The sequence below is a fragment of the Helianthus annuus genome, chromosome 16 (assembly GCF_002127325.2).
Source record: "Helianthus annuus cultivar XRQ/B chromosome 16, HanXRQr2.0-SUNRISE, whole genome shotgun sequence".
Taxonomy (NCBI): Eukaryota; Viridiplantae; Streptophyta; class Magnoliopsida; order Asterales; family Asteraceae; genus Helianthus; species Helianthus annuus.
Window position 1 is genome coordinate 82619070 of NC_035448.2, and position 17039 is coordinate 82636108.

The following is a 17039-nucleotide window of genomic DNA, read 5'->3' on the forward strand; positions in this document are numbered from 1 at the left end:
AATTCATAAGAACCCTAATTATATCCTGCATGAACACATCTAACAATTCATCGACAAACCAACATTCAAGTTAACCCGATGCATACTATAGCCGATTACTTGATCATTCGGTAATACCACAAGATCATCGATCCTTATGTAAATCATGCCTTCATATAAATCCGATTTATGTCCAAGTTAATCACATGATTACGATATATCATAACAGCCGGTTTATCAATACATTCGTTTCTAAGTTTAACCACAATTACAATCTGATTAACTTTATCATAACAACTAATCCGAAGGCCAAACATACCCACGTAATCGAACCGGCCCTAGTTCATAATCATGCAATTCTATTCGGTTCGATCTAAGCATGAAATCAAACATCACTTAACACAAAAGCATAACATCATACTAACCGATTACAAGAAGGAGAGTGTGATCCGATCGAGATGATGGTCCTGCCGTCGAGTTCTAAGCAAGCCGAGAGAGAGAGGAAACTAGCTAGGGTTTTGTGTGTTTTTGTGTTTGTGACAACTAACCAAAACCTATCCCCAACTATGGGATTTACACGGTTAGAGGGGAGTGGGCCGAACCCACATGGGCTGCCCTAATAACCCGTGTGCAAAGTATAAGGCCCGAATGGGCTTGTGCGAGTGTGGGTGTGTTGTGCGGTCCGATTCATACATGTACAAATAGTAAACATCAAGCACATAACACAACATTCATTCAATTAATATAATCACGTAATCACACTAGTTCAATGGTTACACGTAATGTACGAGACGGTAAAGTACGAGTTGTCACAGTTTGCCAAAACGAACCACACCCTTCCAGGGTGAGACTTTTAGTAAAACCCGGTCCCCGACCTGAAATTCCAATGGCTTTCTACGCTTGTCCGCGTAGGCTTTCTGACGGTCGCGTGCTGCCGCCATGCGTTGTCGTATTTGTGCTATCTTTTCTGTGGCGTCCACTACAATCTCTGGACCCGTGATCTGACTATCCCCCACCTCTGCCCAACAGAGAGGCGACCGGCATTTACGCCCGTACAATGCCTCGAATGGAGCGGCTTGAATGCTGGTGTGATAACTATTATTATACGAGAACTCCACCAAAAGGAGATGCTTTTCCCAGCCGTTGCCGAAATCGATGACGCATGCCCGAAGCATGTCTTCTAGAGTTTGGATCGTTCGCTCAGACTGCCCATCCGTCTGAGGATGATATGTTGTGCTCATGTCTAATCGTGAGCCGAAAGATTTGTGCATTGCTTGCCAAAGTTCTGACGTGAATCGTGCATCGCGATCCGAAATGATGGATGTGGGCACCCCGTGCCTCGAAACAACTTCTTTAAGATAGACGTCTGCGAGAGTGGAGAACTTATCCGTTTCCTTTATAGGTAGGAAGTGTGCAGACTTAGTGAGTCGATCCACGATCACCCATATGGTATCATTCCCACGCTGGGATCTGGGTAAGCCCGTGATGAAATCCATGGAAATTTCTTCCCATTTCCATTGAGGTATCTTAGGCTGCTGGAGTAGGCCCGCTGGTTTCTGGTATTCGACCTTGACTCTCGCACAGGTCAAGCATTTTCCAACGTACGTAGCGATGTGGGCCTTCATGCTAGGCCACCAATAAGTAGTTTTGATGTCGCGGTACATTTTGTCCGACCCTGGGTGTACCGAGTAACGAGACTTGTGAGCTTCGTCCATCACAAGTTCGCGTAGACCGCCATAAAGTGGGACCCAAATACGCCCCGTTACATAGTAGGCATCATCTGCCTTCTGTTCCATCCGTTGTCGTGAACCGCGTAAGGCTTCAGCTTTGACATTTTCAGGTTTCAATGCTTCTACCTGAGCATTTCGTATCTGTGCAGGAAGGTTAGACTGAATTGTAAGCTGTAGCGCTCGCACGCGCCGAGGTAAAGTGTCTTTCCGACTGAGGGCATCAGCCACAACGTTGGCTTTGCCTGGATGGTACTTGATAGCGCATTCGTAGTCGTTTAGTAACTCGACCCATCGCCGTTGACGCATGTTCAAATCCTTTTGCTTAAGAATATGCTCGAGACTCCTGTGATCGGTGTAAATCGTGCACTTGGTACCATACAGGTAGTGTCGCCATATCTTAAGCGCGAAAACAACAGCTCCCAGCTCTAAATCGTGCGTCGTGTAGTTCCGTTCATGAATCTTTAGTTGACGAGAGGCGTAGGCAATAACTTTATCCCGCTGCATCAATACGCAACCCAGACCCTGTATTGATGCGTCACAATATACCACGAAGTCATCCGTGCCCTCTGGCAATGAGAGAATAGGTGCGCTGCAAAGCCTATCCTTTAGATACTGAAAAGCAGTTTCCTGCGTGTTGCCCCAACGGTAGGTGACACCCATCTGTGTCAGTAGTGTAAGTGGTTGCGCGATCTTGGAGAAGTCTTTGATAAACCGTTTGTAGTAACCCGCCAAGCCCAAGAATTGGCGTATTTCCGTTGGCGTACGTGGTGCAGGCCAGTTTCTGATCGAGTCTACCTTGGATGGATCGACATGGATCCCATCCTTGTTCACTACGTGGCCTAGAAAGTGGACTTCACGAAGCCAGAAGTCGCATTTCGAAAACTTAGCGTACAGCTGTTCCTTCCGTAGGAGTTCCAAAATAAGGCGTAGGTGCTGTTCGTGTTCCTCCTGACTCTTGGAGTAGATCAGAATGTCGTCGATGAATACTATGACGAACTTGTCAAGATAGGGTTTGCACACCCTGTTCGTAAGATCCATGAATACGGCAGGCGCGTTTGTTAACCCGAACGGCATGACAAGAAACTCGTAGTGGCCGTAGCGAGTTCTGAATGCTGTCTTGGAGACGTCCTCTTCCCGGACTCTCAGCTGATGATAACCAGACCTCAAGTCTATCTTCGAATAGTAACACGACCCTTGCAACTGGTCGAATAAGTCGTCTATGCGTGGAAGAGGATAACGGTTCTTCACCGTCACCTTGTTGAGTTCCCTGTAATCTATACACATCCTGAAGGTACCGTCCTTCTTTTTCACGAAAAGTACTGGAGCTCCCCAAGGCGAAGAGCTTGGACGAATGAAGCCCTTTTCCAAGAGCTCTTGTAGCTGCTTTGACAATTCTTCCAATTCTGATGGAGCTAGGCGATATGGTGCGCGAGCTATGGGTGCTGCTCCTGGAGCGAGCTCGATTTGAAATTCGACCTGACGGTGAGGCGGTAAGCCAGGTAAGTCTTCAGGAAACACCTGAGGGTAGTCACGTACTACTGGAATATCCTCCAGTCTCTTTTCCTTCACAGATGCATCTGAAACGAGTGCCAAGATTGCGGTGTGACCCTTCCGCAGACACTTCTGAGCCTTCAAGAAAGAGATGATGCCAACCACTGCACCAATCTTGTCGCCTTGAACTTCAAGAGGTTCTTGACCAGAACGGGGAATGCGAATGATCTTCTCACTGCATAAGATCTCTGCCTGGTGTTTGGATAGCCAATCCATCCCAATCACTACGTCGAAACTACCCAAAACTATGGGAATGAGATCGATAGAGAAAGCTTGACCAGCTAGGATAAGATTACAACCCTGAACTACGTGCGTGGCTTCTAGACTTTTACCGTTAGCTAACTCTACTACATGTTTGGTGGGTAAAAGTGTTGGTGCACGTTTTAGTAGTTGACACATTTTCACAAACATATAGCTTGTATCCGCACCCGAATCAAACAAAACAGTAACGTAAATATTGTCGAGGAAAAACTTACCCATAACTACGTTGGGATCGTTCACTGCGTTACCTCGACCTAGCAAAAAAGCGCGTCCCCTAGCCTCGTTGCCATTATTGTTGTTGTTCCCACCGTTGTTGTTCCCGTTGCCCTGGTTATTGTTGTTGCGATTCTAGTTCAACTGAGGACAGTCGCGTTTGAAATGACCCTCAGCCCCACACTGGAAACATCCCCGGTTTCCACGCTGTGGCTGCTGCTATTGCTGTGGGTTCTGTGGAGCAGGTTGTTGCGGTTGCTGGTTCTGATTTGCAGGCCGTGGGCTCCTACAGTCTTTGGCCTCGTGACCCATCTTGAGACACCTTTGACAACGGCCCTTGTTGCACTGGCCGCTGTGATGTCTGTTGCAGTTGTGACACTTAGGGTGAAACCCTTGATACCTTCTCTGTCTATGACCACCAGAGGATTGCTGACTAGGGCTCTGGTAGTGATCAGTCTTCTGCTGCTGAGCTTGGGATTGAACGGATGCTGAACCTTTGCTTGAATCCCCGTCCCACTTTCTCTTGTTATCACTGGGTGTAGTGGGAGTAGCGGCTGAAGTGGTAGCACTGATGCGTTTGGGCAACTTGTTCTGATCCACCGCCTGGTCCGTGAGGCGATGAGCAAGACGCTGAATGTCTTGGATGTTATCGAGGTTAGCCGATGTGACGTGGCTCTGAATCTCTGAGGCTAGACCCTTGAGGTACAACTCGATGCGCTTGATCGGAGGGTCTACCATAGTAGGACACAAAATAGCTAGTTCGTTCGATCGCTTCGTGTATGCTTCTATTTCTGACCCCGTCATCTTCAAATGATAAAACTCATTCTCCAACTTGTGGATATCATCCCTTGTGCAGTACTCACGCTTGATGAGTTCCTTGAAATCGTTCCATGGGGTGGCGTTAGCAGCTGCCAACCCGAGAATCTGAACTTGGGCGTTCCACCAAGTTAGTGCTATTCCTTCTAACGTGCCAGTGGCGTATTTCACCCTGCGAGCCTCAGGGCATTCGCACATTTCGAAAACTGACTCTAGCTTCTCGAACCAGTGGAGGAGTCCCACTGCCCCCTCTGTGCCGCTGAAGGTACTTGGACGACAGTCCATGAAGTTCTTAAAGGTGCAAACTTGCTGCTGCGCTGGTTGACCTATTGTGTACGAATAGGGCAAAGTTTAAATACAATGGCTAGTTTAGGGATGTAGGATCTAATGATCCTAGCGTAAGTTATGACTACAGGATATACTACCTGCTTGAGCAGCAGCAAGTGCCGCAGCAACTTGAGCTTGAACGAGAGCCTCTAGCTGGGCTTGTGTCATGTTAATTCTTCCAGACATGATCTTCATAGTAAAAAGTAACGTGAGTGAGAGTGGTTCGCGAGTAGGGCGATGACAGAAAAGTGTAAGCACGTAGGGATTCTCATGCTATAGTGTCATGTGTATCTAAGCGTAATGCGAGCAAAGTTCTAAGCAGTTCTAGCAAACAGGCAATAAACATAAACCTTATTACCTAAGATGTCGAGTCTTGCACGTGGAGCGAAGCGTCGTTGTGGATCGTTAAGAGCACTGTTCTGGTTATAGTCTGGTTTTAATAAAACGTTTTCCATATTAAAACCAAGTTCTCTATAACCAATGGCTCTGATACCAATCTGTCACACCCCCAAAATCCACACGCGGAGTATCACCGCTTGGAGGCGTGACATGACCAGGATCAAGCCACCAATTATATCAAACATAGCATCTAATAATGACCATAGACATAATTGATGTTCAAAACCAAACATTGTATATGTAGCGGAAGCATTTAGGTAAAACCCAAAACTAAGTATCAATGTGTGAATGTAAAAGTGTTTAATAGGCATTCACGTGTCCTTGTCCACAACGACCCGCTTCTCCTCTGGTGCAAGCTCCAAGTATACCTAAGGTCCTGCAAGGCATGCAGCAAATAATCAACAAACTAGTTGAGCGAGTTCACAGAAAGTAAGTTCATAACAGTAATGCGTAAGTTCATCTAGTGGGGGCTTCCCATACATGTATATACTATTGGTGAGGGATTCTCACGATTATCCTTAACAATGGGGGTTTCCCATTATGATACTTACTAGACTATTTGCAACCATGTGTTCTTCTTAATCCGAGAACAGGAATACGTACTAGGTCACGCAGGATTTACGTGAGTGCCCTTCCCCGAGGACAGTGGTACGCGTGGGGTTTACGCAGGATTTACGTAAGTGTCCTTCCGACCCGGAAGACAGTAGTAGGTATTAGTTTATGTAGGATTTACGTAAGTGTCCTCCCGACCCGGGAGACAATGGTAGATTCTAGTTTACGTAGGTTTTACGTAAGTGTCCTGACTATCCTGAGGACGATGGTCTATAGTCTAGTGATTGCGTAAGTACGAGAAATCAGTCTACATCAAATATTCCAACCCAATTCCCAACCCGGGAATCCCATGCCTTGGCTGTGTGAACTCACCTTGGTTTGCTCGGCAGATACACAAAGAGAAAGGGTTCTTGAACTAACAGTGGTCAACCACGTCCTAACAGGGTTACCACACAAGTCAGGTTTTGACTTCAAGCATTGCACACGATTATCACATAAGATAGCATATAGGAAACACATACGGATCATGGCAATTACGCGACCTCATGTATAACAGTTATATCATATTCAAGGATGGGCTCGCACAAGTCCAATCGTCTTGTGCGATCCACCATATGCTTACCAACATACCCGGCCCAATAATTTAAACCCATCAGAATACGGCCCAAATAACGTAACCGACCCAACACGTATGAGCGGCCCAAATATAACATACGTATGACATTGTGCGATCCGGCTGGTCTTGTACGATCAGGAATGGGCTTGTGCGTCCGAATCTTTGGGCTGTCCGGCCCAACAGTTAAATGGTCGTATAACTTGTGTGTGGCCCAACACCTTATGCGATCCACACTAGCTTGTGCGATCCACCAGGTGTTGTGCGATCAGGCAAAGCTACTTGTGCGTCTATAACTTGTGCGACTGAGGTGCCTTATACGATTGAACTGGTGTGTGCTCTTGTGCGATTGTAAATTGGGCCTGTTCGGCCCAATCAGTACAACATCAACTCGGCTTGTGCGACCCGTGACCCTTGTGCGTTTGGACCTATGTGATTGGTCTTGTGCGATCGAGTTTAATGGCCGATTATTATGAAATCAGTTACAATTATTCAAAGTTTCCAAGTTTATCATGATTGCCAATTAACATAATTCCAAGTATTCGGTTACCCTAGTATCGATCAAACAGGAATATCGAATATCCAATTCTCATAAACCCTAAAATCATATCAACTCATAATCAAGAACAATCTATTGAAACACTTAAGCATACCCGATTTAACAATCATAGAGCCTATTAAAGAATCATCAATAAGTTTAACAAATCCGAGACATAACATAACAGTGGATTATCATCAACATACAATACCGGTTTCATAACCATGTAACCGATTAACCATCTATTCGGTTTGATTCTACATCATGCAACCTACTCACAAGAACATCATCATATAGCAGCCGATTCATCAACAACATTCAAAACAACAACAAACATATCAAGTACTAACCGGATTAGAGAAGAAGCAAGAGTGATTCGAGTACAATGATCTTGCCGTCGGTTCCAAGTAAAACGAGAGGGATAGAGAGGAAATCGCCTAGGGTTTGTGTGTGTGATAATGTGCTGTAACAAGTGAGAGAACAAAACCCCTTACGGGTGTTTGTTCGCGTGAAAGTAAAGTGGGCCGAACCCTCAATGGGCTACCCTAATGGTCCGCGTACAAGAATAAGGCCCAAACGGCCTTGTGCGGGTGATGTGAGCTTGTGCGGTTCAAGTGTCTAGTGTTGTGCGGTTCAATTTCATTAACATACTACACATTATATACACAACACACGTAGCACATAATAACATAGCGTTCATTTAAATCCAAGCTCGTAATATCATAACACGTTCACATACGTTACACGAAGTAAGTCTAGAGTTCGAGTTGTCACAATTCCATAATTATGTATGCATCCATAATTACGTAATCCCTTGCACAGTCCGCACAGTTTGTTTTGTAATGTTTTGGGGAAGGATATCAAACCTGTGATGAGGGTGAATAGACTTCCATCGGTTCCCTTTAATTAGATCTACAGGGGATCTTCTTAGTTAGGCCACCAAGGAGTCCTTTCAGCTATATCATCACATGATATCCCTAGCCAGATTTTTGGATCAATCTGTTTAGCTAGACCACTCAAGGGGTCTAATTATGAAGTAGTACTTTATAATCCAAGGGACTTAACTATAACATAGAAGTCCATTGAGGATTTTAAGTAATACCTTTGGGTATCCTACTATGAATCTCTTGTACAAGGATATGTAAGATTCTACGAAGATTTGGATAACATAATTTGGATCACACAACAACTCATAAGGAAACACATAAGCACATAGTCACATAATTTTTTAACTTGATTATAATTTGTTATTAACTTGTTATTGATTGAATACAGATATGGAAACCAATCGACGGGTCTCAATGTTCACTGGAATCTACCTGAGAAGATAGAAAGATCTCCCAAAATTCGATTTTTGATTTCAAGGAATCACCACATTCGAATTAAGGTATACAACAATTAAGGACTTACAGGAAGTCCTTAGGTACCCTATTAAGGATTTATAGTGGTACTTTGGGTATTCGTCTTGTGTTGTAACCTGCGCCTTGTACTTTGTTTCCTTAGAATAAACGGGTACTTAGGAATTTTGTGGAAGACGCAAGTGATTATAGAATGGGAAAATTTTGGGGGTAGTTTGTTCTTCAAGGAATACGGTTTCTTGATTGTCGGTATTGTAAGGGATATGTCGTTTATACATGCAACCACAGAAATACATTGTAATGTAAATAAAAGATTTATTTATAAACCACGATAACAACTGTATCTTGGACCTTGACAACAAAAGAAAATAATACATAAGACGTGATTATTTCTAAACGATGTTGTCTTCTAGTCAGTCAGATGCTCATCCCCGAGCTGAATTTGCATTAGCAAGCTTTGGGCAATTTCTTCGGAAATGACCCATCTCGCCACAGTTGAAACAAGAGCCTGGTAGAAAACGACCTTGAGCATGATTGTTGCCAGCTTGGTTTGGTGCAGCTGCAGCTGGGCAGACTCTTGCTGTGTGGCCTATAAGCCCACAAGTTTGGCATGTGCGGCACTGTACATTGGCGTGATGATGGAGGCTACATTGGTTGCACAAGGGCGCAGTTCCATTATATGGTTTTCTTGCAGGGGGTTGAGCTGGTTGGTTGGGGACGGCTTGACCATTGTGAGCGACCACGGCGAAGTTCTGAGAAGCCTTCCGCTTCTTTGACTTCTTAGGGGATTCAGTCTGTTCATCCATGGTCTTTGATTCCTCGCTTGAGTTCGATTCCCCGACCGGTTTCTTGTCACCTTTTCGGAAAAGTTTACCTTTCCTGATCTTTGATTCAGTCAAGGTTGCAGATAGCTCAATGGCCTGTCTAACTGTAGTAGGGTTGCTACCAGTCACAATGTCTTGTATTGAGTCAGGGAGGCCATCAATGTACTTTTCGATTGCCTTATCCAAAGGTGTAACCATATCCGGGCATAACAAACTTAACTCCTCATAACGGTCCGTGTAGGCTCGATGCTCACCGCTAACCTGCTTAAGATCGTCGAACTCTGTTTCCAAAGCCCTGATCTCGTGACGAGGACAGAATTCCTTCATCATCAGAGCTCGAAGCTCTTGCCATGTTTGAGCCAGTGCCACATCGGCACCCCTATCTCTCATCACACCATTCCACCATGTCAAAGCTCGTTTCTCAAAGACGCTAGATGCGAATTCTACCTTTCGCTCGTTTGGACATTGAACATGTCTGAAGGTGTTCTCTAAACTCTCGAACCATTGCAGAAGTGCAGTCGCTCCTTGAGACCCAGAAAACTTTGATGGCTCAGCTGAGTTGAACGTCTTGAAGTTGCAGGGGGCATTATGGTTGTTGTTGGCTTGGTTCCATTGAGCAAAGAGGTTTGGGAATTGAGCAGCCATTTGCTGCGCAATGATCTCTGCCAGTTCTGCAGTCGCTATCTGGTTTTCGCGTCGAGGAGGCATTCTAAATGAGAGACAAGAAAGAAAACAAATGAAATGGCATTGGGTAAGAATAGGATGTTACAATTACTGGCCATAATCATGGTTGAGGGTCATTTGTTTGAATCCACGAAGCAAACAAACAACACCAAGGCTGAGTCAAAGCAAATAGATCCTCATAGTGCATCGCGAAGACATGCTCGCCTATAAGTGGACACTCACCCCAAGAGTTCCCAGGTAAGAGTGACTGGTCCGATTATGTGGATTTGTACGAACACTCTAACCTTAGACAGAAAACCCAGGGTACAGGCATCCACTCTTCCAGTTTGCACGTGTTCACACTATTTAGGACCCAAAACTTTGACGAGAGTTTTGAAAACGCAAAGGGGTTCAAAACCATATAACAGAGGGTTCAAAACCTTACAATAGAGGGTTCAAAACCTAGTAATCAATCATCCTAGAACAGATGATTAGTTTTCGAAGCGGTTTTGAAATTTATGTTCTTGTTGTGGTCGTCGCCTAAGGATAGATGACGGTATTGTTTTGTGACTAAACGCAAGTAAACTCGCGTTAGGGTCCTAGGAAGGTTATAGACTAGGTCAAAGAATTACTAATAACCTAATTCCCTATAACCATTGGCTCTGATACCAACTTTTCTGTCACACCCCGACCACGTAGAACATACAAAACGTGGCGAAAACGTCGGGGAGTGTTGTAACAGAATCAATTGTTTCAAATCCATGGCAATTGAAGTTTCGTTTTATTAATCAAACATGAAAGTATACATTGTTTAAACATGAACCAAAGAGTACATAACATGAATTAACTAGTTCTTGTCTCGTTTTAAGTCACTAAGGCACAGGTCCGCCTAAGTATGTCTTGATAAGTCCTACGCATCATCTCCTGAAAACACATGTGAAAATAGGTACGTCAGCATAAAAATGCCTGTGAGATACATTGGTTTTGTGAAAACGGAATTTATGACTTATGTTTGAGAAAAATGTTTAGTCATGAACCTTGTAATTTGCTTTGTCTTGTAAATCATTTGAAAAACGATAAGATCAGATGATATGTATAAATAAGAGAACACTGTATGGTTAAACGGATAACCATGTAAAATGTGTTTGTATAAGATAAGTCGTTTGTAAAACAATGTCTCGTGAAAAGTGTGTTATTTGTATAAAATGTCATATGTCTCAAATTGAAATGATTCAAATAACGCTACGATATGTAATACCATACAAACACTTATACATAGGAAGTACCAGCGGCGTATCCACCATGCTTGTATCATATTACACACGCCTCATTACTTAATCACTTACTCAAACCAAACCATCAAGATGAAATGTTTAACAATTGTGGAAATGTTCATGTATAGTCAAATGTCTATTGTCAAATGTAAATCATGTCAACAGATATAACTGGTTCACACGGTTCAATGGTTACAGACGGTTCATGTAATCAAAGGGGTAAGACGGTTCACATAGTCAAATGGTTACAACGGTTCAAAATGTAGCATAATGTGTTCATATGCTGGATGAGCATATGCAACAGAAATGCAATGTAAAACCATGTACTAAGTACGCACACAATGGGCATACATAGCATGAAATGTATTGTAAAGTGATGTGCTAAGTATGCACACAATGGACATACATAGCATAAACACAATGAAAACATGTACTATATATGTACTATCGAACATAGCAAGTATATGATGTGAAAACCGGAAAGCATGAAAGTAACAAGTAGGCACATGTGTTTCACCCCAAAACAGTTTGGAAAACAGTAAAAGAGGGGTTCAATGTACTCACATTGACACCTCGAAAGCATTTAAAAGATGGGGTTCTATGTACTCACCTGAGATTGCTTCGAAGTTCTTGTATAATAACCAGATAATGCTAGAGATCACGGAATATCAAACGGCACCTAATAGGTAGCTACATTAATATACCGGACCAAAATCGGAAGGATCGGATAGTATGCGGGTTCGTAAACCAAACGAGTATGGAGACTCGTGTAATATGGTTTAACAAAGCCTACATACTAAAATGATACCTAACCTAAGTGCTCGCGACCCATTACGACCCGTTTAGGTAGCTTATGCTACCTTACGTGTCGTTCGCGTAGAACGCGTCTGGAACGCCTAACATCGTGACCACAAGGTATAACCTCGGAAGGTTATAGCCATGATCACCTAATGTGTTTGGTCGGATCCTAATGATCGACCAAATGGGTCGGGTTCGAAAGTATAAGCGATGGTTTAGATCGCTTACCTTACGACCCTATATATGCACTAAACTAAAAGTGACGAGCTAAGCATGTTAGAACATGCTTAACTAAGTTTAGAAAACGGGTTTGGCATCAAAACAAACGGCTTTGATGCTCACGAGTAGTTTGGTTACAAAATATGCAAAAATGCACATTTTGGCCGAAACTACGACTCGTCACTGAGCCTAGATAACGTGGTGATCAGTAGGTATAGTCGCCATGGACTATAACCATCGTGATCACGCTCACGTTACGAAGTTCCAAGAACTTCGTGTTGACCATAGGCTGGTCAATGCAGAAAGTCAAGAAAACGTTGACTTTCAGACTCGAAAAGCGAATAAAAGAACGAAAGAAGACTTACGGAGGGTCCCCGAATGCTAATCTAGATCAAAGAGCTCAGGTATGAAGCAATGGCATCAACTTAGAGCATTTTGATCAGATTTGTGTGGGTTTTACATCAAAGGGGGGGGTATTTATAGGAAAAGTAGAGCCGTTAGGATCGTTTCTTGAATATCATGCCACGATCCAAGCCGTACACTTGTCACAAAGTTGTGGTGGCTTAATGTGACCCTTGGCTCCTGATTTGGTGAAAGGGCATTGCCCTTTGGGTTGTTTGAAAGGCCAAGTTGTGCAAGAAAGACAAAATTCTGTTACTGAAGGGGCCATGTGGCCCGCTTCAGGATGTGCACAAAACTCAGGCGGGCCGCCTGGGCCTGTCTGATCTGCACATAGTTTCAAAAATGGCAGTTTTGGTCCCTGTTGCGTATTTAAGCCATTTCCGACACTTCTAAGGCCCGTAAAGCCAACTTTAAGGCCCTAAAATGATGCCTAAACATTGTGGACATGAAACATGCTCAAAAATATGTCGGATGTTGGTTCGTTTGGCCGTACGAATGCGATGTTCGGTTAATTACGACGGAATGCACATAAGCGCGAAAAACGATCCAAAATGCGCGACGAATGGATTTTTCTCATGCCAAATACTAAGGCATAATATAAGGATGCTTACATAAATTTTTGGATGTCGGGATGTATTCAGAACGTAAGTTATGCGCGAAAGTGCAAACTTGTGCACTTTTTGACACTTTTAGTCCCTGAATGACCCAAAAGTTTATTTTAGCATACCAAACCCCTCAAAGCCTATTTCTAAGCTATGTAAAGGATATTTATGGTATGTTTAACTTATGGACATGTTCCGGAATGTTCGTTATAGTTCAAATTGGCATACTTTCGCAGTTTGTCAAGTTTAGTCCCTGTAAGCGAATTAACTTGTTTTTGCCATACCAAAGCCTTCAAACCTTATTTCTAAGTTATGTAAAGGTTATTTAAGGTATGTTAAGTATATGTTAATGTTCCGGAGTATTTGTCGCATTAAACTGAGTACGTTTATGCACCAGTTTGCTTATAATTCTCCAGAAAGCGTTGTAGAGTTTGAAATTGAACAAGAATTGATATGTGCAAATGATACACATATTTATACAAGATCCCAAGTATGAAATACAATATTTCATCGGCTTGGTATTTGTTTGATGGTCGCGGTGACACAGGTGTCACAGAACTGATACCAGGACCGCCTATTTGGACATAACCTGGTCCACTTATTTATCACAATTGCTGATAGTTTTGATTTCGCTCGAGTGTTCATTGTGATTGTTATTTTGAGTGATCTTGTTTGATTATTCAAAACTTGAAAAAATGTTTGATGAACAAGAAAACAAGAATCTTGAAAATTTGAATAACTGGACTAAGGAAGCTTGGTATAAAATGAAATATGGTAAGGATGTTTATGTAAAAAGATACGAAAATTTCTTATGTATGAAGAATGAATCGATGGAGATGTTGAAAGAAAGGTCTTATGAGTTAATCATCAAATTAGAAAAACATAAGGTTTGGCATTCAAATGATGAAAGAATTTTAAAATTTGTTGATGCTTTACCTTTGGAGTGGGATAAATTCGTGAATGGACTGAAACGGGATTATAGTTTATCACGCTATGATTTAAGAAGTTTCATCAATACAATAACAAATCATAGGCTTCATGAAAATTCAAATAAAAGGAAATTATTGGATGAAATAAAAGAAGAATCAGGAGAGATAGATTTAAATGTAATCATTGAAATGAGAAAATGAATCGATGTATGTCTTGCAGCAAAAAATAATATGAGATACGATATTAAGAGGGGTTGTTATATTGATGAAAGTTCGAATCCTCTTGATTTTGTTAAAATTTTTTGTGCAGGTACATACAAAATGGAAACAAAGAATGAAGCTGAAGGTGAAAAGATGAAAGGAAAATGCTCGGAATGCGAAAAATCTGAAGAAGCTAGTGTGAAACTCTTGAAGTATGTGGAGAGTTTGACATTGGAAAACGATACTCTGAAGATCAAGAAGAAGGCTGATAATGAACGGATTTTGGAGTTATGCTTGAACTATGAAAAGCTAAAATCTGAGAATGATAAACTGTTGATTGATTTAAACAGTTTGACATCAGAAAATAAAATTGAAAGAAAATGAAAAAGTTTTTGAAAACAAAAGAAAATCTTTCAGAAGATGAAGATTTCTGGATAAAACTGGAAAACAAAAATCTAAAAGAGAATGAAACAAGATTTCAAGAACAGTTAAAAGTCTTGGAAAATGAAAAATCTGTTCTTGAAAATCTTAAAATTGAAAATGAAAACTCAATCAAGTTCTATCTTGAAAGAATCTCTCAGCTTGAAAAAGAAGCTGAGAATTCAAGAAACAAGATTGATGAACTTGAAAAGAAATTGAAAGGTTTTGTGACTGCATCAGATAGTTTGAATTTTCCCTGTCTACCAATCAATTTTGTTCCAATAAGTGACAAGGTCACAAATTTTGACAAAGTCAAAATTGAAGATTGTGATGAAATATCTGATGATGAAAAAGAAAAGAAATGAAAAATATTTTTAGATTTACAAGAAAAATTTCAAAATACTGTTTTGCAATCTACTAAAATAGGTGAATGCTCAAAGCAAAAACCTGTTAAGAAGAATGCAGAACAGAAACAAAAAGATAAAAATTTGAAAAATCCTAAAAATGAAAATAAAAGCTCATCAGATAAGTCATCCAATCATTATAAAAAATTACAAAAATTTAAAAATGAAAATTCACAAAATGTTGGTAATAAGTGGTGCAGGTTTGACCACAGTGCTTCAAAGTCAAATCCAGCTTTTCGAAGGAGTGATGATTACCACAAAGCCAGACAATGCTATGATCTGAGCGTTTGGTGTGAAGGTGGTACATGGTATGATAACATGGTGTGTTACAACTGTGGTTATCAAGGACACATCGCTGTTAACTGCTAAAGATGGAATTATGAGACGAGAAGATGCTTTAATTGTCAAATCAGAGGCCACATTGCTAGAGACTGCCCAAGGAGATCGATGGGAAGATCGAGGGTTGAATCTCAAAGAACGGCAAAGAAACCAGTCAACGTCAAGCCCAAAGAACAGAAGGTTCAAGAACCTAAAGTTCAAGAAACAAAAGTAAAACTCTCTCAGGGGCAAAAAGACAGACTGCGAAAGAAGAGGAAGAAGGCCAGAGAATATCTGGAAAGGATTTTGTCCTCGGGTTCACCAGTTGGTTCAAATAAAAGTTCCGATGAAACGATTCACTCGATTGCAAAGTCAAGCAAGACGGTTTCATCAGATACAAATTTGAGGACAAAAGAGAAAAAGGAGAAAAAGAAAAGTGTCGGCGATGAATCTGACAGGTCAAAGTCAGACAAGCCACACTCAGGCAATGATTCTGGTGTGTCAAAACCAGAAGAGCCTTTTGTTGAGGTAAAAACCGTCAAACCCAAGGCTGGTCAGGCTTGGGTGGATCTTTTCAAATGAAAAATCCTGACTTGCCGCAGTTCCCAGGTTGGTAAGTGTGGAACATGAATCGGCACATTTCTTGAGAAATTTCACTTTGGTGATTTTTCGTTTTACATGTGGTAAATCAGGGACATTAAGTTGTACTTGATTTTCTACAAGTGATGTTTGAGATTTAACATTGAAATTGTTAAATCCGACAAGTGATTAAAGGAAAATAATGTGATGAAAGAACCCCGAGTTTATGAAATGACACACAAAACTAGTTTTCCGGAAAAACCATTTTGATTAAAACAAACTTAAGTGTTTTGAAATCTAAATGGGAAAATAGTTTGTTGTCAGGGGGAGTTCTGATTGTTTATGCCAAATGAATGGCGAATTGAAGTGATCCGATATCAGTTTGTCATTTTATTTGTACAGTTTTCAAATTTTCCTTGAAAATCAAAATTGAAACATATTTTGATTTTAGGGGGAGAAAAATTTAAAAAAAAATTAGAAAATTTGAAATGGTAAAAAACATTGAAAAATTAAAAATGAGTTTTGGTGCAAATAGGGGAAATGATAGTACATCAGCTAGACTGGCATAGTACGCTAAAGATTTGTAATGTATAAGTGCAATTAAGCAGTCTCGCTAAAGATGTGTCGATAGGTTTTCACAGAATTAGTAGATCAGTTTGGGATATAAACATAAATTTCACTTGCGTCTACGTGGGGAATACCTCCAGGATATATAGGTAACCCCTGAAATCCTGTTTGAAGGGTCCCGTATTCTGAGATACTAGGTCTTTATGCTCAGTGATATCTGGGGTATTATCCCGGGACTTCTGCTGTATGGAAATACTGACCTAGTCCCCGGATAATACTTTCTGCAAAAAGCTTTGAAATACAAGCTCGCCCTCAGCAATTTGATTAAACAATAAAATTGATAATGTTTGCTGTTGTAACAAAAGATCCTCTAAAGGGGACCCACTTAAAGTCGAAGCCGTCATCTCTCTGCCCGTATACGGAAGTATCGACCTGAGCTCTCACGGCCCTCGCAAATAACCCCTTAACAGATATCAGCTGTGGTATACTCACCTGTAAGACT